General features: G+C 40.4%; 1 non-coding gene across 1 annotated transcript; it reads right to left on the reverse strand.

The window, feature by feature from the left end:
• Positions 1–6,990: 6,990 nt before the first annotated feature.
• LOC126476727 (U6 spliceosomal RNA) lies at positions 6,991–7,094 on the reverse strand. The gene has a single exon (XR_007587196.1). It is a non-coding gene; the product is annotated as a U6 spliceosomal RNA (small nuclear RNA).
• Between the last annotated feature and the right edge of the window lie 19,177 nt (positions 7,095–26,271).

Here is a 26,271-nt window from a genome sequence, read left to right on the forward strand (position 1 = left end):
TTTGGGATGTTTTGGAATGCCGACTTCGTGCCAGGTCTCACCGACCGACATCGATACTTCTCTTCACAGCAACACTTTACGAAGGATGGGCTGCCATTCCCCAAGAAACCTTCCAGCACTTGGTTGAACGTATGCCTGCGAGAGTGGAAGCTGTCATCGAGGATAAGGGTGGGCCAACAGCATATTGAATTCCAGTATTGCCGGAGGAGGGCGCCACGAACTTGTAAGTCATTTTCAGCCTTGTGTCCGCATACTTTTGATCACATAATGTTTGTGTGAAGATGTAGGTGTAGGTGTAGACTCAGTATAAATACCTCGCATTTTCTCAGTATCCTACGTCCAGCTTTGTGGCGGTGATTGATATTCTTCAATGAAATTTTTCTGGATTTGTGACCACATTGTCAATACAAATAAAACTACCGACGTTTCGGTTTCTGTTGCAAGCGACCTTCTTCAGGGTGTATTTGTTTACTGTTTTGCAACAGTGACGTTCACGTTGGTAGTTTATATATGTTGACAATGCGATCACAAACCCAGAAAAATTTTATGGAATTTGACAATGGCCATGGAAGCCTACGTTTATAGATAATATACAGATCACTACAGTTTACGTGTGTCATTCCTAATGACCATTCAACTGTGCATTTTTTAATTTCTGTTTACAAGAAAAACTAAGAGGATGAACAAATTATTGATACAAAAACCACTAGAGGCTGTTCAAAGAGTAATTACACCTCTTTTTCTAAACAAAGGACAAAAATTGCATAAAAATATCGACAAGTCCCATAAAGTATTTTCGCAGGACGTGGCGCACATGGGGACATGCGATACCTGCAGACGCTCTAACCGTGAGGTCCGGGTCTCCACACCTGGGCGAACTTCGCAGCTCTCCCGCCTGCTGCCACCATCGTCTCCTTCGCCGCGTGAATTACGCTCCCAGCCCTCGCCTGACCCTCTTCGCAGCACCCGTTTGGCAGCCCTCCCCGGTCAGAAACGAGGTCCCAATATCCAGATGCAAATATTGGGCCACAGCCTCTCCGGAGTGCTAAGATGAAGTTCGCACAGCGACTCAGGGGGTCGCCTTTGGTGGCTCTCCTGCGGAGCTCTATGCGACGGCTGCAAGGCCCGCTGAGTGGAAGGATCTCGCCGCCTGCGTCTGCGTCGTCACTGTAACACGTTTGAAACAGCTCGAGTGAATGCACGTTCTACCCCGACTCAGCAATTTCTTGTGTATTCGCCGATTTGAATTTTTCTGTAGTAAAATGATGTTTAAACCGTAGTTTATAATAATTCTGCTTCAAATAGTGTGATCTATTTTATTTCTCTACTAGCCGTCCCCAGCTCCGTGTTGCTGTGGATCAGGGTCGTTAATTGAAAAAAAAAAATAAAAAATAAAAGAAGAGCCACTCGTTTATAATGTGAATGGAAATTTCATATAAACGATAATTTCCTCCCCCACCCCCTCATTTAGTCCATCTCCTCCTCCCCCTCCATACTCTCTCTGCCCATCACCTCGTCCCCCCCCCCCCCCCCAGCGTATCTCGCCCTTTCCGATTTGTATGTCCATTTCCTCCCACCCCCCTCTCCGTTTCCTACTCGTGACCTTCAGACATGTTTATTGTAATTGCAAATTCAGGTTCTTTAGTAGTCGTAATCATAACCGATAAGCCATCAATGCAATTTTCCTGTTTGCTAACGATGTTTCAGTAGTACACTGCGTTTCCCTCATAAAATTCGTCAGCTGCATTTTCGTAATGTTTCGACAGATATTTAAATTTTAGTGATTGCGTTGTATAGCTGGAGTCACCCCAACCAAATAGTGCGCATCACGTTTTTCATGTGATACACAGTGTTGACGGAAAACGTCAGTTTGCTGCCCGTTACAAACAATATGATTATTACGGCGGAATGTACTCATTCTATAGAGCGGCCCCAAATTAGTGTGGTAAGGTATGTGTTTTATCGATAAGCTTTAAGAGGGTCATTTGAACACAGGAGTCTAGCGGCAACAGCACTGCCCTGTCCAAGCATCGCAGTATTACTGCGTCGCTGCTGGATTGCTGTTCGGTTTTTTTTTTGTGTTACTGTCCCTTTTCTTACATATCGATAAAACAGATGTCGGACTCGACTAATTTGTCAGCGCGCTCTCGAATGGGCACGTAAAATTATTATTTAAAGTTAAGTACATTTCTAAGGGATGCAAACTGAAGATCTCTATTGACATTGGACTTCGCAAGAAAGTCGTGATGAGCATTAATTGTTTGAGCTGACTCCAGCTACACAACACAGAAACGAAATTTCAAATATCTGCCAAAATATCTCACAAAATGCACCTGACGATTCTTAGGAGAGACAACCAGTATATTTCATACATACATTTATATATTACATGTATTAAAAATACATAGCCTATATATGTCCTTATGTTTATTACAGTAACATATAAACCTTTCAAGTGAATCGACTGAGTACTTTGTGAGATTATAGATATATAAATACACAACGGCTGCAACGTTGTGTCAAAATTTCGAAGCAGTCAATGAAGAATTTTCGGAGATTTAAAAATCTGAACAAACAAAGATTTACAATTTTTTATAGATTTCCCTTACAGTTATTACATATATCTGTGTGTATTATATTCGGCGCTGCAGTAGGTATACAAAAACAAACGCGTATTGGAACGCCACGCTGTATCGAAGTTTGAAAGCTATAGGTGAAGAAGTTTCGAAGACTTCAGATTTTGAACAAAGAACCATTTACACTCTTATTTATGTAGATGTAAATGTTCGTTTGTTCATAGTCTTAGATATCTGAAATTTCTTAACTGATCCCTTTGAAATTCTGACGTAATATTGCATTAGTATTGTTCGTGTCCTTATACACATAGCAGGCCGCCATATGGTACAATTATGAATATAATTGTACACAAAAACGCTAATGTTCGAATGAAACGTCATGTCAAACATTCAAAGGCATTAGTGAAGAACTTTCAGAGATTTAAGATTCTGAACACATGAACGTGAAGTTTTTGCTAACAACGTGAGTAAAAACACATACGTTTTTGTGTTAAAATTCAATAGTAATTCGGTGAAGAACTCTAAGAGGGACACGATTTCGACAAACGAACATTTACATTTTAATTTATAGGCATTGATTTGCGTCATGGTTATTCCAGGCTTTCGTAACGAAAAACTTACTCTCGCTGGAGTTGATTCACTTGTGTGCGACGATAACTCATACCGACATTACGTTTTCATTCATTGATGGTTTGATAGGAGAAATGTAGGCCTTTACATCGGAATCCTTTTTTTTAATAGGACTAAACTAATGTTTTCTTCATATTTTTCCAATCCAGTACGACATTTTGAAAATTACCAGTATATCTTATTAGCAATGTTGTACTCTCATAAGGTTTAATGATGAAGTTTGTGTGTATAATCTGATCTCATACAATCACTTTAAACCACAACAGTTACGACATACTGCGGAAAGTTAAATGTATAGTTTAAATTTATGTACCGCTCAACAGAACAGGCATTTATACTTTGAAGTTAACGTTAAAGTAGGCCTACAACTGGACAGTGACGATGCAAAGACACATCACTGTGTAATATCACACACTAAATTTCTGGACAATAGGCATAAAATGCAAATTTAGAATAATAGTTTTTTTAAAGCTATAAGCTTCATTAGCTAAAGTGGCCTGAAAAGCTACATCTTATCATTTTCAAGGCTATTGTCATTCTTAGGAACCTAATACACATTTAAGTGGACCTTTGTAAAGCACATTAATACTTCCTGCTGCATAAGGATGTTTTCCTTCAATTACATTTTGTTTTCTCAACAATCCAGTCACCATTTAAAACTGAGACAACGCGCACACAACTCACATTGTAAAATTACGTAGGTAAACTTTTTGTATCTGAAATTTAAAATTATTTTCCATTCCGTTAGGAAAATAAAGTATTTTACACTTTATCCAAATGGTTGTAGCTACATTAAATAGGAAAATTTTGTAGTTTTCATACTGTTCAGGATAATGAAACAATCAGTAGCCATCTGTAATTATAACATAGCAATACAATTTAAAGAACATCTTCAATGACCTGTACCAGAAAATAAGTTTCCTGTACGAATTATGCATTAAGCAGTAAATGACAGAAGCACTAATTTCACGAAGGCACTGAAGAACTTCATGAAAAGTCGTTCTAGTTGCTTAATCAGAATTTTTTTCCATTTTCTGCCTTTGTATTAGACCGTTATCGGGTGTACTAAAACGTTATGCTGCCGTGTAATTTTCTCATACACTTGATAATGGCCTAATATAAAAGGCGAAACCGTTCGTATGGAGTTAATGAAGTTGTAATTAAGCAAATGGAGCGACTTTTCATTAATGAACAACAGTTGTGACATCAGCGTTAGTTTTGACGTTAGCTGATATGATTAAAGTGAAATTAATTATTTTAATTGTCATATTATAATTGTGTAAGTTAAAGCACTAATGTAATGTGGGAAAATTAGTTGATATGTTGCAAATAGCCATCTTAAATAAGGTTTTGTTAAAAATCATAAACACACACACACACACACACACACACACACACAAAACACACACGGAAGTACCTGTTTTTCTAATAAAACTATGTTTTTTGTGTTAAACATTTGTATGAAATTTGCGACCACAGAGTCGATGGGAATATTTCTAGTATCTGTGTAATAAAAGAAGGTGCAGTGTTGAGATTTCTTGAGAGCAGCTAGAGAAGTCTGGTTGTTCATACTAATCTTTCTGCTGTCTACCTCCACAATGTAAAGATCGTTGGCTGTAGTTGCAGGAATTTCACAATATAATAGCTTATCTTGAGCTACTGTAGGGCTGTTTTATTATCTGTTAACTATATGACGTGTTTATTTTAATTATTCATTGTACTGTGAATTTAATTTTTAATAGTTCTAGCAGGGAATACGCAGCACATCGTTGTGGTACCGGTCCGAATTTGGCGTGATTTTACTGGTAATTAACTATGGCCACGTGTATGGAACCTGTAGTCAGTTGTTTGACGTTTTCAAGATCGAGCGATCGCTCGTAGTACTATTGCTTGAGCATAAAGTAAACGAAAAAAGAATAAATTACCAAAATAATCTGGAAGTATTAGAGGTCAGAGAAAATGTATTATTGCGGTTTGCTGCATAGAGTATTGAGTGCTTGGCTGTATTTTAAAGCGTCAGCAGTACGTTACTTTTCTAGCTCGGTTAGTAACATACTTTCAAACAATATAACACAATACCGTAACAGTGACGAACTTAACAGTATGCAGTTTAGCTGGTACAAGGTGGAAGCTCTATTTGCACCTCTCGAATAATGGCGTATCCCGTTATTCATATAAATGCAGTCCGCGCTACGGCTATTCAGCAGCGGCTTTAATATTTTCACTGTCAGTTTAAGTCAGTAATTAAAAAAAAATTATTGCGTTTCTTCAGTCTTTTGTTATTATACCTAAAATTGAATGAAAGGTATTAGTTCTATGAGGTAACACTAAACATCACGACCCAAATCTCAGTACTCTCACGAAGTGTAGCTCATCTACATAGACAGGTTTCAAACGTACACGAACAGACAGAAACCTCTATGCATGCTCTGTCTGTCCTACCATTTGACATGACAGACTTAACAGATTATTCCAATAATGCTGAAAAATTAGAAAATTGTTTTCTGTCTTGCCATTTGCAGAGGACTATTTGTTCAGTGAAGGTGAAAATGTTGACTCAATATTTGTAGTCGTGTGACGACGGCCTCCCGTCGGGTAGACCGTTCGCCTGGTGCAAGTCTTTCGATTTGACGCCACTTCGGAGACTTGCGCGTCGATGGGGACGAAATGAAGATGATTAGGACAACACAACACCCAGTCCCTGAGCGGGGAAAACCTCCGATCCAGCTGGGAATCGAACCAGGCCCCTTAGGATTGACAGTCTGTCGCGCTGACCACTCAACTACCGGGGGCGGACAACATCTGTAGTGAAACGGTATGGAAGGGAAGGACTGTGAGAAAATAAATATTAAGGCATGTGAACTGTGCCACTCTTGTGAAGAAATGTAGAAAAATTTATGTAAAGAACGTACCGAAATGGCCATACAATCTCCGTCACTCGAGAAGACGGCTCGACGCGAACAGAATTTTTACGCCTTTTATAAAAGTCCTCATTTTCTTCCGTTCGACGACGTGTACACAAATTTCAGTAATGTTGCAGTAAATTCGGAAGACTATTTTGAAACCAAGCACTGCAGTTTTATGCTGTAGGGAAACGTATTTTATTGCAGTCAACACTGCAATCTGGGGATGCGCTTGTTTTTCAGTACTTTCATGTTCTGTCAGCGCTGTACGTAATATCAACCAGCGTTGTAACATGCCTAACAGAAAGCACAGAAAAACATGGTACTACCACCTATTCTATAATCCGGTGGCGGTTGTGAAATGTCCACATATTTTCATGTTCGGCGACATTTTTTTCGAACACGAACAGCTAATAAGATCATAAACACTTTTTAGAGAATTGTATTGCTGAATCATTCTGCAGTCGTACGGAAACTAATTCATGGCCCCTACGACTACAAGGAAAGAAAGAAATAACTGCCGAAATCAGTCGGACTGTCAGTAAAAATGTAAATGTCGTGTGACTAGGATCTCACGTCGGGTAGACCGCTCGCCGGGCGCAAGTCTTCCGATTTGACGCCACTTCGGTGACTTGCACGTCGATGGGGATGAAATTATGATGATTAGGACAACACAGCGCCCAGTCCCTGAGAGGAGAAAATCTCCGACCCAGCCAGGAATCACACCCGGACCCTTAGAATTGACATTTTCTCGCGCTACCCACTTTCTTTTTTGGTTCGTTGTATTTGGTCGTAGCGGACGTCACATGACATCCGTTTAAGTTCCTTGTTGATCCTTTCACTCAGTTTTTTTACTACAGAGGTCAGGCAGCTCTCTGACCGAATACGCTGAACAACCGTGCCGACGTGTCATCCTCGCGCAGGGGCCATGCTAATCTTCTCTGTATCGTTCCAATTTTAGTATATGTACCGCCGAAGCGAGTACATCCCACTCTGCTACCGGAAGCGGACAGTACTGTCAGTGAATTACGACGACTTAGCAAACCATACGGAAACCTACATTCCGAATTGGAGCTGACAGTCGTACTAATCTACTGGTAGTAACGAATAAACATGGCGGTGACAACAACATACCTGAACGTACTAAAGTAAAACAAAGTAAAGAAAACGTGGTCTAGTAAAAAAAGTAAGTATATTAAACTAAAATGATGACACATATCTTTGTCACATCTTAACTAACGAAGACACAATATATAGTAGACTTTGAAGCAAAGCAATTTAGGCCCTAACACGAGCTATTTCGAATATAGTAACGTAAATCATCTTACATGCGTTGGCAGCGAGTTTTGTTACGTTATGCTGTATACATACATGCCTGGCCAGGAATATGGAGATATTCGAGTCGAACACGGTTCGCTTATAGTTTCAGCAAAAGGTAACCGGAAAATGGATTAAAAGAAAACTTTTTTTTAGGGCCTGAATATTAACTCACGTATCAATAGAGGATAGGACGCAAGGTACAGATTCTCCACAGAAGAAAATGCTATTCGACTACCGATAGGTAGCAAACCCAATCTGACACATAACTACATGGTTAATACCTGTAACTGAAGCACATACAACCATCTCTCATTCACGCTTACCATTGAAACTTGACCTAAGGAAACTGAATTTCAACAGTACGCTCAATTCTACTGCTGTCAATCAAAAACCTCACAGTATGTAATAAAGACAGCTACTGCTATACTAACACATATTCCATAATCAATAAAAAAAAGTGTTATCTCACATCTCAGGGTGCACATCATATAAAAGGAAATGCATTCCATCCCATGGTTTACACAAAACGATGACAAAGTGTGAAATAAAAGAATGGTTAACTGAAGTGTCATAATGGAGGTAGTAACGCTATAGACATTAACACAGAGACGAACACATACTATCAGTAAAACTAAGTAAGCAGACAATGACTATCATATATTGAAAACGTTTGTGGAAACTTGCTTCGAGAAATCGATTTGAAGAGAAGTCAATCCCTGTCCCTAGCGAACGAGGTAAGTAAAACATCGATAAAGATTAAAAGAAATTTTCACACATGTTGAACTCAGAGTGATATCTTAACACGTGAACTTGAATGGACCAACCAGAATCACCGCACTAATTTCATTAAACTACAAACTTGTGTGTAAATAATACTGAAACCAAAAAATCTGCAGATGTACACTACTTTATGAAGGACCATATGTCATCTCACGCATTCCATACCCAGGTTGTTATTTACTCATAAATCCTAGAACCAACACGTTTCAAGATCTGTAGCCACACAAGGATTCGAATAAGTATCAACTTACACAAAACCAATAAAAAAATAATATAAAAAGTAAGAACTAACCACGAGAATATCGTCGTGCTGAGCAGCAAATCAACTGAAAAGCATGAAACGTCACGTATCCGGACTTCGATTTAGAACAAGCATTAAATCTGCGACTCCCTTATGTACCAGTAACATGTTTATCCAGTAGCACCAACCCGCATTTATGAATGATTGTCTATGTTTGTTACAATGTCAATTATTTTTCACCAATATTGGTATAGGACTATTCTCTCTTTGTGTGAAGGTGCACCTCAAGAGTTACGCGTTTCTGAATGCTGCATTTGCTTAGCACATTTAAATGCTGTATCAGGTACCTTGTGTAGGAAGTGAAGGATGGTCATGAACTGATCAAAAGCTGTGAAAATAGTAAAAGCCTGAGAACGACGTCCTGTAAATAAATAAATTAAAACAATCGACTGTCACTTTCTAATTTGAAGTTCTCCTGTACTGCAGTTAAATATTGGATTTTGCATCCTGTACACACGGAACTTGTTCACGAGTTGCAAAACAGAGCCGCAAGTGGAAAGGCAGCAAGGCAGCTCGGAACACTTGCAATCTAGGCTCATTTGCACCCTGTGTGGAGCGAGTGCTTGGGAAAACATGTCAACAAAGGATTTTACTGTTTCAGGAAAAGTCCTCCGTTCTGTTATGCGTTACTTTCTACATTCAGGTAGTATCGATAACCGAAATATGTGCTGAACGATAGTATGGCATTTGCATTCAATGGACGAAATTAATAAGTCAGGTGAACGAGTACAGTAGACTCCAACTGAAGGCAACAAAAATCAAAGGGATGACTATTACTTCATTTTAGCTTGAGCATAATTAATTCTTTTGCTGAGAATTCCTATCCAGTATTGTTCCTGGTGTCTAGTTACGACGTCTTACGACGAAATTGATGGCAGAGCCGTAAAAAGAGACATGCCCTCGAGCAAAGGGCAGAGTGAACATAATATTTTGCAGCTGGTGATTTAATAAGGATGTTGTTCACTAGAAAACCCTCCCCAGAGTCGTTTGTATTGCAACTGGTGTTTGTCGCCAACAACTAAGAATTCAGCTTACCATCGGAACCTTTTGACGTAAGTCTATTTTAATAAAATGTAAAGTACTGCAACAACAGGATCTCTATAACACCACGAATGAATAAAATATTGTTCTCTCTGGACTTCGAAAGGGTCTGTATTTATTTTCTGTCCTATGTTAAACTGAAACAGTTTGCAAATCTGTCATTTCATAATTACAATGTATTTACTGCCTGTACTTCTGCCACGAAACGACTAAAAGATGTAGCCTTCAGTTAGACAGGAACTGTGACCCATAGCAGCCGATCCTTTAGAAGCAAACGCATTACCCCAGTGCCACTAAAGCGCTGCTGCAATCGTCTCTTCCTTGTTGTCTCAATGGTGGCTGAAACTCATGGACTGCAACGTAAAAGACAAGATTATTTGTCGTCACACCTTTGAAGTTTATTAGTGAGATTACTCAATCAAACTGAAAAGAAATATCAAGTGAATAATTCAGCATATTTATACGTCATCCAGGGAGTAATTCGGCAGTAGCGCCTTGCCAAGACATTCTACATTGCTGCCAAGTTTCAGTTATAGTACAGGCAGGAAGAATTCATGGTAGTGGGATAAACTGCGTTCTGGTACACTTTTGGTACCAAATTGATATGTAAATTAATTAAATTGTGACAGCTTATTGACTTATTTTCTTAACCTATTGTTCTGCTAAGTGGTTATTGTTCTGTTATTATGACTCCCTGGATATAATACATCCTTCTGAGAATCCCACCTCTCCCATTCCCCCTCTTCTTCCCCTACCCCTTTCCCTTAATCATCGCCAACAGAATCGCACTTTCAGGCCTGTGTTATTCGAGTAGCCCCCTCCCACACCATCAGTTTGAGTGACTAATTATTGAAATCAATAAATTAACTAACCCTACCCCCCTCTGGTATTTACCCTCCTCCACCTGGAAATTGGTGGGAGTGTGTTGGAGAGGAAGCATCTCCTGACAGGAAATTGAGTTACATATTGTTTATTTCTAAAATTCAGTTCTCTGTGGTTGGATCTTGTAAAATACTACGAAAAGCACTAATTAAATCGACCACTTTCTTCCAATTGCACAAGGAATACCTTCAACATCTCTCATAACACGTAATAAAACTGTTAAAAGGCTTTCAGTCTGGAAGGATGTGCCATCTGCCATCCAGTGGGGAACACGTTATGCCAGCTGCCTCCTGTATTCCCACACACAGGGCCGACACGTGTGGCGTGCAGGCTGCTGTCTTTCAATTTCCTGTTGATGCATGAACCAACTTTTCCAAATACAAAGACGTAAGTTTTCATCGGCTTTCATCCCTCCTCGTAATACTGCAGTCTGGTTGATTCCCACAAAATTAGTAGTCAGAACTTGTGTCTATATAAACCCTACCTCCTCATTCCCCGGCCTCATTCTGCCATCGTTCGCCAATGTCTCAGGTCACCTTCTCACTCGTATGTTTTCTACAAGTTTATATGGAAAAATGAAGCAATAAGCGGTAACAGACAGTAGCGTCAAGGTCGGGAGAAAAAAATTGTGGATGAAATTAATGCTGGGATGTATCAGCACCAACAGCAGTAGCAGCATCACATATGCAGGGTGGTCCATTTTTGATAGTGAACGGGCAAAATGTCTCACGAAGTAAGCGTCAAATTAAAAAACTAGTGACAAGAGAAAATGAACACTAACAAGTGTAGGAGATGGATTTGTAACACGTAGGTAGTGGGAACATTAAGAAAAGTGACGTTGTGCTAAACGATTTCAAAAAACTAAGTGATATATCCTAGGACAAGTGACCTTGCAGTACATCGCAAAAATAATAATAACGAGTTGTTAATTACACATAACAAACTTTCGTTGAACTGTATGTGACTGTGATATTATGTAACCGTTGATGACAAACTGCTAAATCCATTCAAATGAATGACTGTTAAACAGACAAGATTAATCATGAACCAACTGGGATGGCTGGGCTACGGCAAAGTTTTGCCCAGGTTTTCTGTCTGCCTTCGCCCAAATGGGGGAGCCATGAACATGTATAACCCTGGGACTAATTAAAAGAGACATTACATAAAAAATACAGAACTGCAAAGAACGTTACTGGCACCATCGTGTCAAAATATAGAAACTTTTTGCCAAATGCTGTCAGGGGGCAATGTAACGTTCCCTGGCAACACTCACACTATTAATAAACTAAAATTTAATTATACTATATACGCCGCTATGAAGCAATTTGTATATACTGTAATTATTTAACAAAAAATATTATTTAATTTTGTGTAAAGGACATTCGTTATTATTGTAATATTTTCTGCAGTAATATTCTCGATGTATTTATGATTGTAATATTTCTATACTCATAAAGTAATTGCGAAATGTGTCAATATCTGCGATAACAAAAATGTACAATTCAGCCACAGAGGAAAATAATGTTGTAAGATTACAAAGAGGTGTTAATGGTCAGCAGTAGTATAAAAAGCACCACGTAGTGTGTATTCTTTGTCGTCTTCCTGGAGAGCTGAAAGTGAGAGGAACCTGTGACGTAGCATTTTATGAACGGGTAGACTCCATGTGTCTGTATCTAGATTTAGCCGCCATTAGAGGAGAAATTACAAACTAATGTAAGTTGAATTATTGTTGTGGTCTAAATACATTACAATTTATCGAAAGTTTGTATTACTAATGTAAATTAGCTTGCCCATGTCATCTATAATATTTCTTTAAAGAATTTTCAACATTTTTAGCGGTGTTGCTGGGCTGTGCCGCAACCGAACGATTTGCAGCGGCGGCACATTTAAAAACTGTTCGGCTAAGAAAAATTAACCAAACCCGTAAATCGGGAGCAGATAAAAATTAGCAGTGAATTAAGAAAATGTTTTTCTTTTACAGCGATCCAGAGACTGACGGAATTTATTACTAGTTTCACATTTGTGCATTCATAGGCGGATAGTTAACGTTGAAATTTAACAATTTGTTGGTTCTTTCAAATAACTTAAATGTATAGTGAAGTGTGTTTTATCAATGATAATTAAACGTCGGCATGGAAATATTTAACCATTTTCTGCTAATAGAGACAGTCTTGTGTTCCATAGCTAACGCCGGGAAAGAATTCAGTAAATATTTTTTTAAAAAGTCCACTGCATTTAGAAAATGTGTGCCAAGGCCGAATTATGTAAAGGATTTACTTCTCAACTAAATATTCTTAATCAGTTAATATGAATTCACGTAGTTTTAAATGTACTTAATTCTGTGTACATGAATTTTTATTACCACACGTAAATAAGAGGTTCTACAACAAAGTTCGTACGTACAGAAGGAAAGAAAGGCAAATTAACTAAAACCAAATTTAATAAAAGGTAACTGTTGATTGTTCTTTAATGTAATTTCATTAAATTGGCGCCCAGCGTGGGGCACGAATATGCAGTGGCCACAAAATACCCATGAGATAACTAGGGAATTATTGTAGTCGAACTTTGTTGGAGAACAACTAATATTTTTTTCATGTATTGTATGTATTGCCTAACCAATATTGTATCGTAATACCTGTATATGATTTTTTGCATGAGAACACTATAAACCCAGAGGCAAGCTGAAGAAGAGAGCTCATTATATCGAAAAATTAATTACCTGCCACAATACCAGGGGGCAGCTGCACCCAAGATAGATCACCATAAGGTAAAGCTAAAGTGTAGTTGTCCTGTGGGTAGTAAAGTAGCCTCAGTGCAGTGTTCTCGGATCATTAGTGGTGTGCTTGTTGTTAGTGTTCCTTTTTAAAAATAACAGGACATTTGAGTAGTTAGTCATTGTAGTATATAATAAGTGTGTTTCAACAAATGACCATTTCTTGTGTGATTATGTCAGTGAAACTTGAGTGTTAGGAATTTAGTTCAGATTTTGTTTCTTTTGTTGACTATGGTTAGATTGCGTAGTCAGAAAGATATAAACATGGATAATGAACGGCAGTTAGCAAGCAGTGATACCGAGTTAGAAAGTGGGGCACAAAGTAATGTTAGTGGCGTAGTTCAGGAAGTACAATGTGAGAATCTGGGGGCAGAAGGGCAAGAAATGTTGCCACTGCCAGCCAGTGATTCAGTTGAAGGTAGAAATACTGTACCACCCACAAGCACTAGACACGGACCAGAGAGTGGTGAGTTGTCAGAAGTGCAATCATTAAGAGTTATGTTCGAGCGCATGCTCAATTTCCAAGCTACGTTTATGCCTGAACAAGCAGAGCGTGATCGACGCCATCATGAGAGAGATTTGCAGTTAATGCAATCTTTGGAAGCTATGCAAAGTGAGATTGTTAGTTTGAAACAAAACTATGAAACCATACCCAAAGCGGTGCAAGAACAGAGCGAAAGAGTAGATAATATCCAAGTGGCTAACGCCAGTATCGTGGGTGAAATCAGTGTACTGGCTAACAGGATGGAACAATTAGAAATTGGCACAAGTCAAGTAACTGAGCACAAAATGTCCGAACAGGTGCACAAAATTGAAATCCAATTCATAAAAAAATTAGACGAGAGGGTGCACGCCGCGATCGAGGCCAAAGACTTGGGCTCCAATGCGGAAGTGCAGGACTTGAAAAAGGCGGTGCACACTGACATTCCGCTGTGGCGGCGGAGCTGGAAAACAGTGGATGGAACAATTAGAAATTGGCACAAGCCAAGTAATTGAGCACAAAATGTCCGAACAGGTGCACAAAATTGAAATCCAATTCATAAAAAGATTAGACGAGAAGGTGCACGCCGCCAAAGATTTGGGTTCCAAGGCGTTAGTGCAGGACTTAAAATGGGCGGTGCACACTGACATTCCGCTGAGACAGCGGAGCTGGTAAATAGCTTGCTGCACGGCGACGGGCAGGCATGTGTCACGCCAGCCAGGTCCAACAATGATAGGCATATAAATACAGCAATAAAAATTGCGACTGCGAGACAGAACAGGCAACCAATGTTACCGAAACAAACAAATGTCATTCCAAAATAGTGATTGAAGAAAGCCTGATTAAAAACCGACAGTTTCAGATCTTTACAACGGAGAAGAAATCTGTTCACCCTGTAGTGTTTATCAAGGGATTTAGAAACATTTTGCCCAGCGTTTGGAGTCATACACAGAAAATACAGGTCGTTATGTCTTACATACAAGGAGAAGCTGCATTATGGGCAACCGAAGCAGCTGACAGTTGCGACACATACGAGCAATTTGAAAGGGCATTCTTGGCCAAATATTGGTCAACATGTATTCAGGAGAGATTACGGAAAGAGGTATATAATCCAGAACCGTAATCTCCACGATTAGGCAATTTGCGAAAATATTTTGAGAAATACATTAATAAGACCCGTTACTGGGACGAGCAGATTTCATCCCGGGATTTGATCAGACTTTTGAAATCACACTTGCCGATACACGTAAAGGAAAAACTTATACACGTACCGGAGAACGACATGGAACATTTCTTGTCTGTTCTGGACTCAATTGACCTGATTCAGGACGATGTTAAGGCAGCCTCTGAACAGGCTAGAAGTAACGGAAATGGTTACAGAAATTGTCGAAATAACACGCCTCCACCAAATAATGGAAACGGCGGAGGTAACAATCGGAGACAAGATTATGTACAAAACGGGAATAGAGGTAGAGACCGGAACGGCAATAGTCCGCCGATGAATAATGACCGGAAAAGGAGGTCAGAGGACCGATATGAAATAGGCCCACCAAGCAATAGTAGATGGAAAAATGCCAGAGGACCGTGGAACACTAATACCTATAACGATGCAAACCGAACTTGGCCACAGAACCAGAGGCCCAGTCCGGACCGGCAAAACAGTGAAAGATATGACAATAACCGACCGCCACCACAAAATGCGCCAATTGCGCAACCGTGGCGGCCGACGCAACACATAGTGGAGGTCAGCGACACAGAGCAGCCACACCCATCCACCAGTAATAATCCAACAAACTAGATTCAGCCGAGATACGCTCTCCATCGTCGGCTGAGGTTTGGAGTGAGAGCAGCCCGACACAGATCAAAACATCGAGAATCTGTATCCTCAGGTATAATGACGGGGTACAGATGGGACATGAATTAATAACTGAACCACCCTCGTGCATAAAGGAGCACAAAGACAAAGTACAAGCGATAATAGAGATCAAAATTAACAATATAGATGTGCAAGCAATCGTAGATACAGGTGCTACTGTCAGTGTCATGAGTATGGACTTATTCAGAGTACTGGGGAAAGAAAAGCGTATGCTGACTTTTCCTGTGAACAATTGCAAAGTCACTGGAGCCATCAGTGCACAGCGACAAATATTTAAACTTCAAGTGCGGATAGAGATGTATATAGGGGGAGAAGCCATAGCGTGCTCATTCCTGGTAGTAAAGGGTGTAAAGGTAGCCTGCATTTTGGGGGTAGATTTTTTGAGAGAAAGGGAGCCAGTAATCGACCTTTCTCGGGGAAAATTAAGTTTGAAACGTGGGTAGGAGGATAGAATTGTCCATGCTCAGATCTGAAGAGGTACCTGTGCCTAATTGTAATGCTATTAACATAAAATGTAGGAATCAGTGGATACTACATTTAGACAATCATTCTCTAGGCCAAAATCTCTATTATCCAGATGTACAAAGTGATCAATTAAAAGCAAATGTGGACGCACTTGTAAACAAAGTATCACAGTCCGAAAATTTGAACTCAGTGCAACATCAGGATTTGGTACAGTTATTATCTAACTGTGCAGATGTATTTTCAGAACGACCAGGAATTGTTAAGGGTTATCAATACAATATCGAGGTGAAGCCTCACAAAACCTACTGTCGAGCCTCATACTCCATTCCTTAGTCCAAGAAGGAAATAGTAGCAGCTATCTCTTAGCAGATCCCCAATCAGGGAGAGGACGGGGACTGTATCCGCGTAAGGATGTGAAAATATTCCTACAGTAAATGACTAATAGTCCTATGTGTTATGTGTAAAAAAAGGGACATCATTCTTTTGAAAATGAATGAACATTAATGAAGTGTCATCTGTCGAGATAATGTACTAGGGTAGAAGTATTTAGTTATAAGAATATGATTGACTTTCTCTTTTGTTTATGAATATTTGTGTTACGTCTTCTTTTAATTAGTGTTAGCTTAAAAATGCTCTAAATGTCTGCACAGATAACCTGATTAGTGCAATTATTTATAGTGTTAAATTGTGAAGAGATCAGTCAGGAAGAACATTTTGGTAATGATTAGTTTATTAGTTTGTGTACTGCATAATGTTCTATATGTGTGTCAAACTTGAAATATTTCTTGGTACAATCTTTTCTATTATATATATATATATATATATATATATATATATATATATATATATATATATATAGAGCTGTCAGATTGACAGATTCGAACCCAGAATAATATCAATAATATGAGATCCTGAGAACTTTATTTTCAAACCAGTGTTATCAAAGAGAATAATGCACCCAGTAGTGACCCGAGGGCACCATGGGAGGCAAACTTATTGCAAATTTAAGTAGCGCAAGGTAACGCACAATGAAGCTTCAATTGAAGCATGTGCAGATCCAATCAGTAAAAAGGAGCTAGCCTGATACAGTCCAAGTCAATTTTAGCCTACAGATACTACACTGTAGTTACGTACGACCTTGCAAGTAAAGTGAGACATAATTTCAAAGGAGTTATTGAACAATATGCCTGAATCCGGTTGGAATGCACAAATAAAATCTACTCGAACATAAATATAGATGATTTTTGGGCAAACTAATATGAAATTTTAATATTTGTTACCATGTACGCAAATATCACACACCTTGATAAAGAGCGAAGAAAGAAGTTTAAAATGTGCTGTTACAAAAATTGCACAATGGACATTGTAAATGAAAAAACTTAAACAAAAGTGCAGTATTGTATGGCAAAGACAGACAGTGACTGTTAAACCTGCAGCAATACGTCACGAGGTAGTTTTGAACAAGCAATAAGAAACTGTATCATCGTCGTGTGTGCAAGTGGACAAGGAACTAGCACGACACGAACAGTGAGCCGATAACGGACGGAGGACCAAGTTAGTGTCACACTATAACTCTTTGTGTGTCAAGGGACGCTAGGAAAGCGCATTGACTACAGAAATACATTTTGTCCTAAGGTGAAAACTTGCGTGTGACTAATGACAAGTCATGACATGGTGGAAAAATGTTGTGTGCCCATAAAACGTGTTACTGTGACAACGAAACATTGTGCAAACCAGACTAGTGAAGACCTACTGAATAATAACTGCCAATAACTGTGTGCGTTTTTTCCCACAGCAGGAAAAATGCCCATAAGGATAGTACACTGTTTGTGAACTTGTTGCATGTTTGCTGGAGCACTGCAAGAAGATGTCTCACGGGCGAGCTGATACACAACGCGCATCCGGCTACCTCAGCCATGCAGCGGCCGCAGCAGCCCGTAGCAGACCAGACAGACACACGCCTCTCCTCACTGTAGCTGTCAACACCGGGGGCGGTGACCTACACGGAGCCGACGCGCCGCGCTGAGCGCCGCTCAACAATCACTCCGCACCGCTCACCAAATACAGCATTATTGACATATTCCAAAATATTTACACAAACTGCATAACATGTCAATGAACTCGATTATTGATAAACATTGAACATTTATTATGTATACCCGTAAATTGACAAGAGAAAATTAACACCAACAAGTGTAGGAGATGGATTTGTAACACGTAGGTAGTGGGAACATTATGAAAAGTGACGTTGTGCTAAACGATTCCAAAAAACTAAGTGATATATCCTAGGACAAGTGACCTTGCAGTATATAGCAAAAATAATAATAACGAGTTGTTAATTACACATAACAAACTTTCGTTGAACTGTATGTGACTGTGATATTATGTAACCGTTGATGACAAACTGCTAAATCAATTCAAATGAATGACTGTTAAAGAGACAAGATTAATCATGAACCAACTGGGATGGCTGGGCTCCGGCACAGTTTTGCCCAGGTTTTCTGTCTGCCTTCGCCCAAATGGGGGAGCCATGAACATATACAACCCTGGGACTACTTAAAAGAGACATTACATAAAAAATACAGAACTGCAAAGAACGTTACTGGCACCATCGTGTCAAAATATAGAAACTTTTTGCCAAATGCTGTCAGGGGGCAATGTAACGTTCCCTGGCAACACTCACACTATTAATAAACTAAAATTTAATTATACAATATATGCCGCTATGAAGCAATTTGTATATACTGTAATTATTTAACAAAAAATATTATTTAATTTTGTGTAAAGGACATTCGTTATTATTGTAATATTTTCTGCAGTAATATTCTCGATGTATTTATGATTGTAATATTTCTATACTCATAAAGTAATTGCGAAATGTGTCAATATCTGCGATAACAAAAATGTACAATTCAGCCACAGAGGAAAATAATGTTGTAAGATTACAAAGAGGTGTTAATGGTCAGCAGTAGTATAAAAAGCACATTTACCTTTGGGAACTGATCATTTATGAAAACTCATGCTGTTACAGCGTGAGTACCTGTAAATACCACATTAATGCAATAAATGCTCAAAATGATGTCCGTTAACCTCAATGCATTTGGCAATACGTGTAACGATACTCCTCTCAACAGCGAGTAGTTCGCCTTCCGTAATGTTCACACATTCATTGACAATTCGTTGACGATGATGTCAGGCGTAGTCGGTGGATCACGATCGCAAATATCCTTCAACTTTCCCCACGGAAAGAAATCCGGGGATGTCAGATACGGAGAACGTGCGGGCCACGGTGTGGTGCTTCGACGACCAATCCACCTGTCATGAGATATGCAATTCAATACCACTTCAACCCCACGCGAGCTATGTGCCGGACATCCATCATCTTGGAAGTACATCGAAATTCTGTCATGCAGTGCAACATCTTGTGGTAATATTGGTAGAGCATTAAGTAGGAAATCAGCATACATTGCAACATTTAGATTAACATCGATAAAATGGGGGCCAATTATCCTTCGTCCCATAATGCCGCTCCACACATTAACCCTCCATGGTCGCTGATGTTCCACTTGTCGCAGCCATCGTGGATTGCCCAATAATGCATATTATGCCGGGTTACGTTACCGCTGTTGGTGAATGACGCTCCGTCGCTAAACAGAACGCGTGCGAAAAATGTATCACCCGGTAATTTGTTTTCTGCCCAGGGTCAGAACTGTACACGACGTTGAAAGTTGTCTCCATGTAATTTCTGGTGCATAGAAATATGGTACGAGTGCAATAGATGTTGATGTAGCATTCGCAACACAGACGTTTTTGAGATTCCCGATTCTCGCACAGTTTGTCTGCTACTGATGAGCACATTAGCCGCGACAGCAGCTAATACACCTACTTGGGCATCATCATTTGTTGCCGGTCGTGGTTGACGTTTCACATGCCGCTGAACACTTTCTGTTTCCTTAAATAACGTAACTATCCGTCGGTCGGTCCGGACACTTGGATGATGTCGTCCAGGATACCGAGCAGCATACATATCACATGCCCGTTGGGCATTTTGATCACAATAGCCATACAGCAACACTTTTCCGCAGTTGGTAAACGATCCATTGTAACACGGGTAATGTATCACGAAGCAAATTCCGTTCGCACTGGCGGAATATTACGTGATACTACGTACTTATACGTTTGTGACTATTACAGCGCCATCTATCACCAAGCGAAAAAAGTGATCCAACTAAAAAATTAATATTTATTTAGGTACTTCACGAATATGTAATTAAAAATGGGGGTTCCTATTTTAAAAAAACGCAGTTGGTACCCGTTTTACTTAGGGCAGCGCCATCTAGCGGGCCAACCATAGCGCCATCTGGTTCCCCCCTTCAAGCTAGACAAGTTTCGTTCTTTGTAGTTATTTCGTTTGACGCTTATTTCCCACGATCAATGGACCACCCTATATATATATATGGTGTTATTTAGCAATCAGTCAGTGGGTCATTGGTATTGTACATGATTCTGAGGTACTGAAATAAATAATCATAACTTTGTCACTAAGAATTTCGTAGTATTAACTACAAGTCGTCTTATTGTTTGAGTAAATGGCCAATGTGTAATTTATGACATGGCTGCTGGAAGCTGGCAATAGCAGCAGCAGCAGCATTGTGAGTAGTATAAGTATTTTTCTTCCTCTTCAACCTACTGTCTGTACGTAATATGCTGTTTGACAAAAATTTCATCATATATTTAATGTGGTGCATATTATCTGTGGTAGAAGAAAATTATCAAGGAGAGGGCATGTGTTGGGGATAAGCAGGAACCGTCGCCGCTCTACTATAAGTGCATATTCTGTAAAAGAAAAAACTCATAGTTTATCTCGTATGAATAAGCTTATATAATTTAATAAAAATTAATATGTGGTTTTCGGTAACATCAGTGATATGGAATTCAGGTACTTCCCCAATTCAGGCGAGGATGTAAGGGCACAGTAGGTGGAGGAATGGAGGAAGACCTTCGTCGGCATAAGCAGATGCCAGATGACCTAAGGGAGATGCGAAGGAGCCAGAGCAGGGTGCATAATGCACATTTATTCTGCTTACAAATAATCAGTGTTCTTTTTCTCCTAACAATGCCGCAGCATCTACTCCTCCTCCTCCACCATCTTGTCCTCTCCGACCTCGCAAGGACGGCACATACCCTTCAACAGTCACCACAAGCAGTTTCCTCATCCAGTTGTAGTCGTATTAGTAACAGAGATGATCCGGTGGCAGTTCCCTCACCCATCCATTCAGTGAAGGACATCAGGTCAGTGACATAATACGCACTTTGAATACTCAGGGACTGCAGACGCCTTTGCGGATTGAATCTTGCTAACTATGATCGGGAATGCAGCAGGACGGTACTGTGTGCCTGTTAGGTTTCTAAAAGCGTGCCTTCCTGCCATGGAAACGGAGCTCCTCAAGGTCGTTAATGACCCTCGGTATCTCGCCGTTAAATGCGGTGTGGTGCTGTGCACTTAAACACTACGCAAATCTCCAAAGTAGACTCTGGCAATGAAGAGACAAGTGTTCATTATCTTGGGGATCATGGCGTTATAACCTGGAGCACATCAATCACAGCCGGGTTTTCCGAGATGGAGGTTAGGCTGTCAGCTAAACACTCAGCCAAATACTACACCTGGACACCCGTATCCATGTGTAAGATCCCGCGATGTAACGCTACCTAAGGATATAGGAGACAAGAAGGCATACATTTATGTTGAAAATAAACCGACCAGGCTTATTTTGCAAGGCCAGTTTTGGTTTGCGAAACAACTTATGAGAAAAACCTGCAAACGTGTCTCAATATGGCACAGCTATTGATGTACTTAAGTGTTACAACGTTGACAATATTGTGTTCCCCGTCAAGATCCAGCACTTACCTAAATTTGTGCTCAGAACCATGGAATCTTGGTTCACTTTTATGGCCTGGAAAGAAAAAGCAAGTCAGAGGAGCAGATCAAGTACTTAGCCGTCGGCCACTCCCAATTCTGAAAATCTGCTGGTGAGTATAAGATCCACTTAAATATACTCTTGTTTTCTGACGAGAAAAGTAATGGGAAAGGCGATTGTATCAAAGACAAGTCCCAAATCCTTTTCGTGTAAAGCATATTTGCTTAAGGTGTCTGAATTGTTTTTCCCCTGACGAGCATCTGGATAACTGCACTTCCAAGGACCAGGTACGTGTTGTTGTGCCTACTGAGGAAAACAAATTCATAAACTTTAAAAATGCCCGCCATCAGTAGCGATGCCCGTTTCTAGTGTATGTCAATTTTGATTGCCTCCTCGCTCCTGTGACCCGCTGTGAAGGTGCTTCTGTGGCCTCACATACTATCTTTACAGAAAAATATGTCCACACGCGGTAGCGTACCAAATAGTATCTCCCTATGATTCCAGTCTTAACTTCCACAAATAATATGTATAGAAGATCATATCTGTGTGGTCGAATAACCGAAGTGAGGTCACCATATCTTTATAAGGTATGCCAGAATCATCCCATTGAATTCCATGGTAGAAATGTGGTAACCGCTTTGCACTCCATGAAATGCGATGATTGCTGAGAATGTCTCTGTTATTCGATATCACGTTTAAGCTCTGAATGCAACATAGTTAAATATGAACTGTCTACACTTATCATCGTAGAGACCCTGAGCATCTTCAATGAAGTTCACAACTTGAGATCCCAATGCGGAGTGCTCTGGGTTTTGTGCAGCAACTGTTCGTTTATACAGCTCGTAACACAACCTCAGTGAGTGGGCAGCAGTCATCATTTAGAACTAGAGTATATGCAGTGGAGTGTTCTGAGAAACTTTCCAAAGATTCAACTCAGTTCTTACATGTATAGGCCCAGATTTGAATTATCTCATTCCGTTTTGAGCAGTCTATTACGATGATTGCGCCAGCTCCTCGAATTACTGTGGGCTGAGCAGACGTCCACGCTCTTCATAGTACGAAGCACAGAACTTCGCATACAAGTCATATTCTAGACTTTCATCCCACTGAAAGTGTAAATTCTCATATGGGTCGAATGGGCAGATCGTGTAGACGCTGCCATTAGTTGACCTGTAATTATCAAATGGTTTGGAACCCAAATATGATGAATGAAGGCATCTTGAGCAGAGGTTTTAAGAGCCCATGTTTGCCTACTTGCAGTCGGTAGAACTAGGTATTCAAAAACCTCCCATAAAGGGAAAGATAGCGGTAGAAATACAACTGTATTCAGAACTTTCCAAAACTTCAAACGCTATTCATCTCATGCAGCGATGTGTGGCATTTACCATATTGAATGTGTGAGTTATTATCTGCTGCACTCCGTAACAGCAAAAGTTCCTGTCTAGCATTCAGAACAAGTCGTTGCATGTGTCAAAGTATCCTGTCTCCAGTTTTAAAGGTATACGTGCTGCAAACCTCTCGTACTCTTCCACTACGCCATCCGTTGGCTCGTCTGTGAATAATCCAGAATTTTGTAAATCTTTCAAATATACGTCATTAGAGTACACTGCTTGTATGGTCAGTCTCGACCAGTTAAGTTCTTATCGTATCTCATGAAACAAGAGTGCTAGAGCATTATGTGCAATGTATGATGCCACTGTAGCAGCACAATCCCTTTTCGTAAATGATCCATCACGATAATATTAAACTGTTACATGGGAGACTTAAAGCGTCTTGGTGTTGGATGACAATCCTAATTTCATCGTTCTTGTTAAACGTTGCTGATGTATAAGTTTTATGCGAGAAATATTCCTCACGTATAATACACTCGTCACATTACACTGCGCTAGTTACATCGAATTACCCTACTGCGTGGCTTCAGACCCATTAATTTAAGGAACTCATAGTTTGCACGTGAGATCGCCTTATTATTCTGTTGTGAAGTGTTTTGCTGCACGTTGTCCACGTTGGTTTTTTACCCTGCGACCATCTATCTTTGTTGACACTCCAGGGCTGCTGCGATCCCTGACTGGTTGAAGCTAGCCGCTTCCAGAAAGTTAAAGGTCGTCGCTTCTGCCTCCCACAGATCGCAGTTGGTTGAAGGCCACCGCTGCTTACAGGGCTCTGCACGTTCAAGGTCAAAGCTGGTTCCGCTTTACATATAGCCATACAATGATCTCTTTGGGTGAAAATCGACCTGTTGATTATCCACAATACGCAGCCCCAGATAGTCCAAAGTGTTAACTGTCACTGGGAGCTAAACAGCGTTGGCAGGGCTATCAGTGCTTTCATACCTTGTTCCAAGTAACAGGAAGAAACCGTAAAATGTATGAATCTGTGGTGTCACCGCCAGACACCACACTTGCTAGGTGGTAGCCTTTAAATCGGCCGCGGTCCGTTAGTATACATCGGACCCGCGTGTCGCCACTATTAGTGATTGCTGACCGAGCGCCGCCACACGGCAGGTCTAGAGACACTTCCTAGCATCCGCCCCAGTTGTATAGCCGACTTTGCTAGCGATGGTTCACTGACAAATTACGCTCTCATTTGCCGAGACGATAGTTAGCTTAGCCTTCAGCTACGTCATTTGCTACGACCTAGCAAGGCGCTATTATCAGTTACTATTGATGCTGTAAAACATGTACCGTCAAGAGCGATGTTCACCAATTATGGATTAAAGTTAAGTATTCCAGAAGCTACGTACGTTTTTACTAGTCTCATTTCTGTGTCCTGTTCCAGACCTCACGCCAGCCTGCGTGAGCTTAACCGCGTGCCTTTCGGCTTCCTCATAGTGGGTTGGCTGTCTTGCCAATCCACAACAGAATCAATCTGTTGTTGAGATAAGATTTTGTTGCATTGTTACACTCGACACAGACTCTACTAACAGGGAGTATATCCAGAGACTGGTCGGATGTGTAGAATTAACGAGGATCTTTGTTCGAAACCTGTCCCTTTGTATAACCAAATAGACGTCCCATTGATCCTTTCTGTTTAAAGTCTATCGTTGCACTCGTTGTCTTTATTTCTGATTTCAGTGTATTGATGTTTGCACATAGCGTAATCTCTTTTCCAGACCATTTTAGAACTTCGTTTACATCTTAATTATTGAATGCAACAAGTTTTGTTTCTACAATTACTTTTCAAACATTAATTTCCGTTCATGGGAGTTTATTGTTGGCTTCTGTGATATTTGGAATGCTGCTGGAAGTCTCCAGTCCAATCAGCGCAATACCCCACTCCATTTTGCTTAAATCAATCGGTGTGAAGTACTCTGATGGTCGTTCTTTTAAATTCTAAGAGTACCACATCACATCTGACCCTCGACTGATCGGTGTACGCTTAATGCATCTGCTTATATAGATGCGTCTTGATAAACATTAGGAGGAACACGATGCAAAAATGATTGCATTGTAGGTGTTAAAATCTTGATAGAGATTGTAGAACACGCTTCTGCCGGCGAAGTATCGTTGTGCTGGCGGCTGCAACTCTGCAAATGAGTCAAAATAATAGACATTATTTCTATTTTTCCTAACATACGCCACCCAGGGGGTTCCTGATCGCCCAGCAACATCTAAATTCACAATTGCACATTCTCCGGAATTCCACATAGTTTTGGTATGTATGCTGCATAAACACACCATGGGAACTTGGAATGATGAATTTTTTCCTAATAAACTTACGCATACTGAGCAGTGCGCGGCTCGCGTTCGTGCCGTCTATTACTTGACAGCTTCTCTTTGCGGTGACGCCGTCTCCTTTTTTTATTCGATTTACTGGCGTCAGGAAGTTGCTATCCCGTGAGTGGTAGCAGCAGCGCTTATCGGTAAGTGCACTGTCTTACTATCTCTGGAGCGGCCGCTAGTATTTCCGGATCGTGGTCTCTCAGCAGTTCAGTTGGGACGGAGCGCCAGAGAGGTCCGGACAACCAGTGCTCCGGTTCTATTCTTTACAGTCTGGAACCGAGCGACCGCTACGGTTGCAGGTTCGAATCCTGCCTCGGGCATGGGTATGTGTGATGTCTTTAGGTTAGCTAGGTTTAATTAGTTCTAAGTCCTAGGCGACTGATGACCTCAGAAGTTAAGTCGCATAGTGCTCAGAGCCATTTGATCCAACCAGTGCTCGCCGAGCGCTAGCGATACACATGCACTATCCGACAGAAGGAGACTGGAGCGGAAACGGCCGTTGGTTGGTCGTTCTGTCGGTCGTCTCATCGGGCGAAGTGTATTTGGTCTTGTGACCGTTTCTGGGCCTCGTCAATTGGTCATCTTGCCGGACGTGGTTCGGTT

The sequence above is a fragment of the Schistocerca serialis genome, chromosome 4, assembly GCF_023864345.2.
Source record: "Schistocerca serialis cubense isolate TAMUIC-IGC-003099 chromosome 4, iqSchSeri2.2, whole genome shotgun sequence".
NCBI classification, from domain to species: domain Eukaryota; kingdom Metazoa; phylum Arthropoda; class Insecta; order Orthoptera; family Acrididae; genus Schistocerca; species Schistocerca serialis.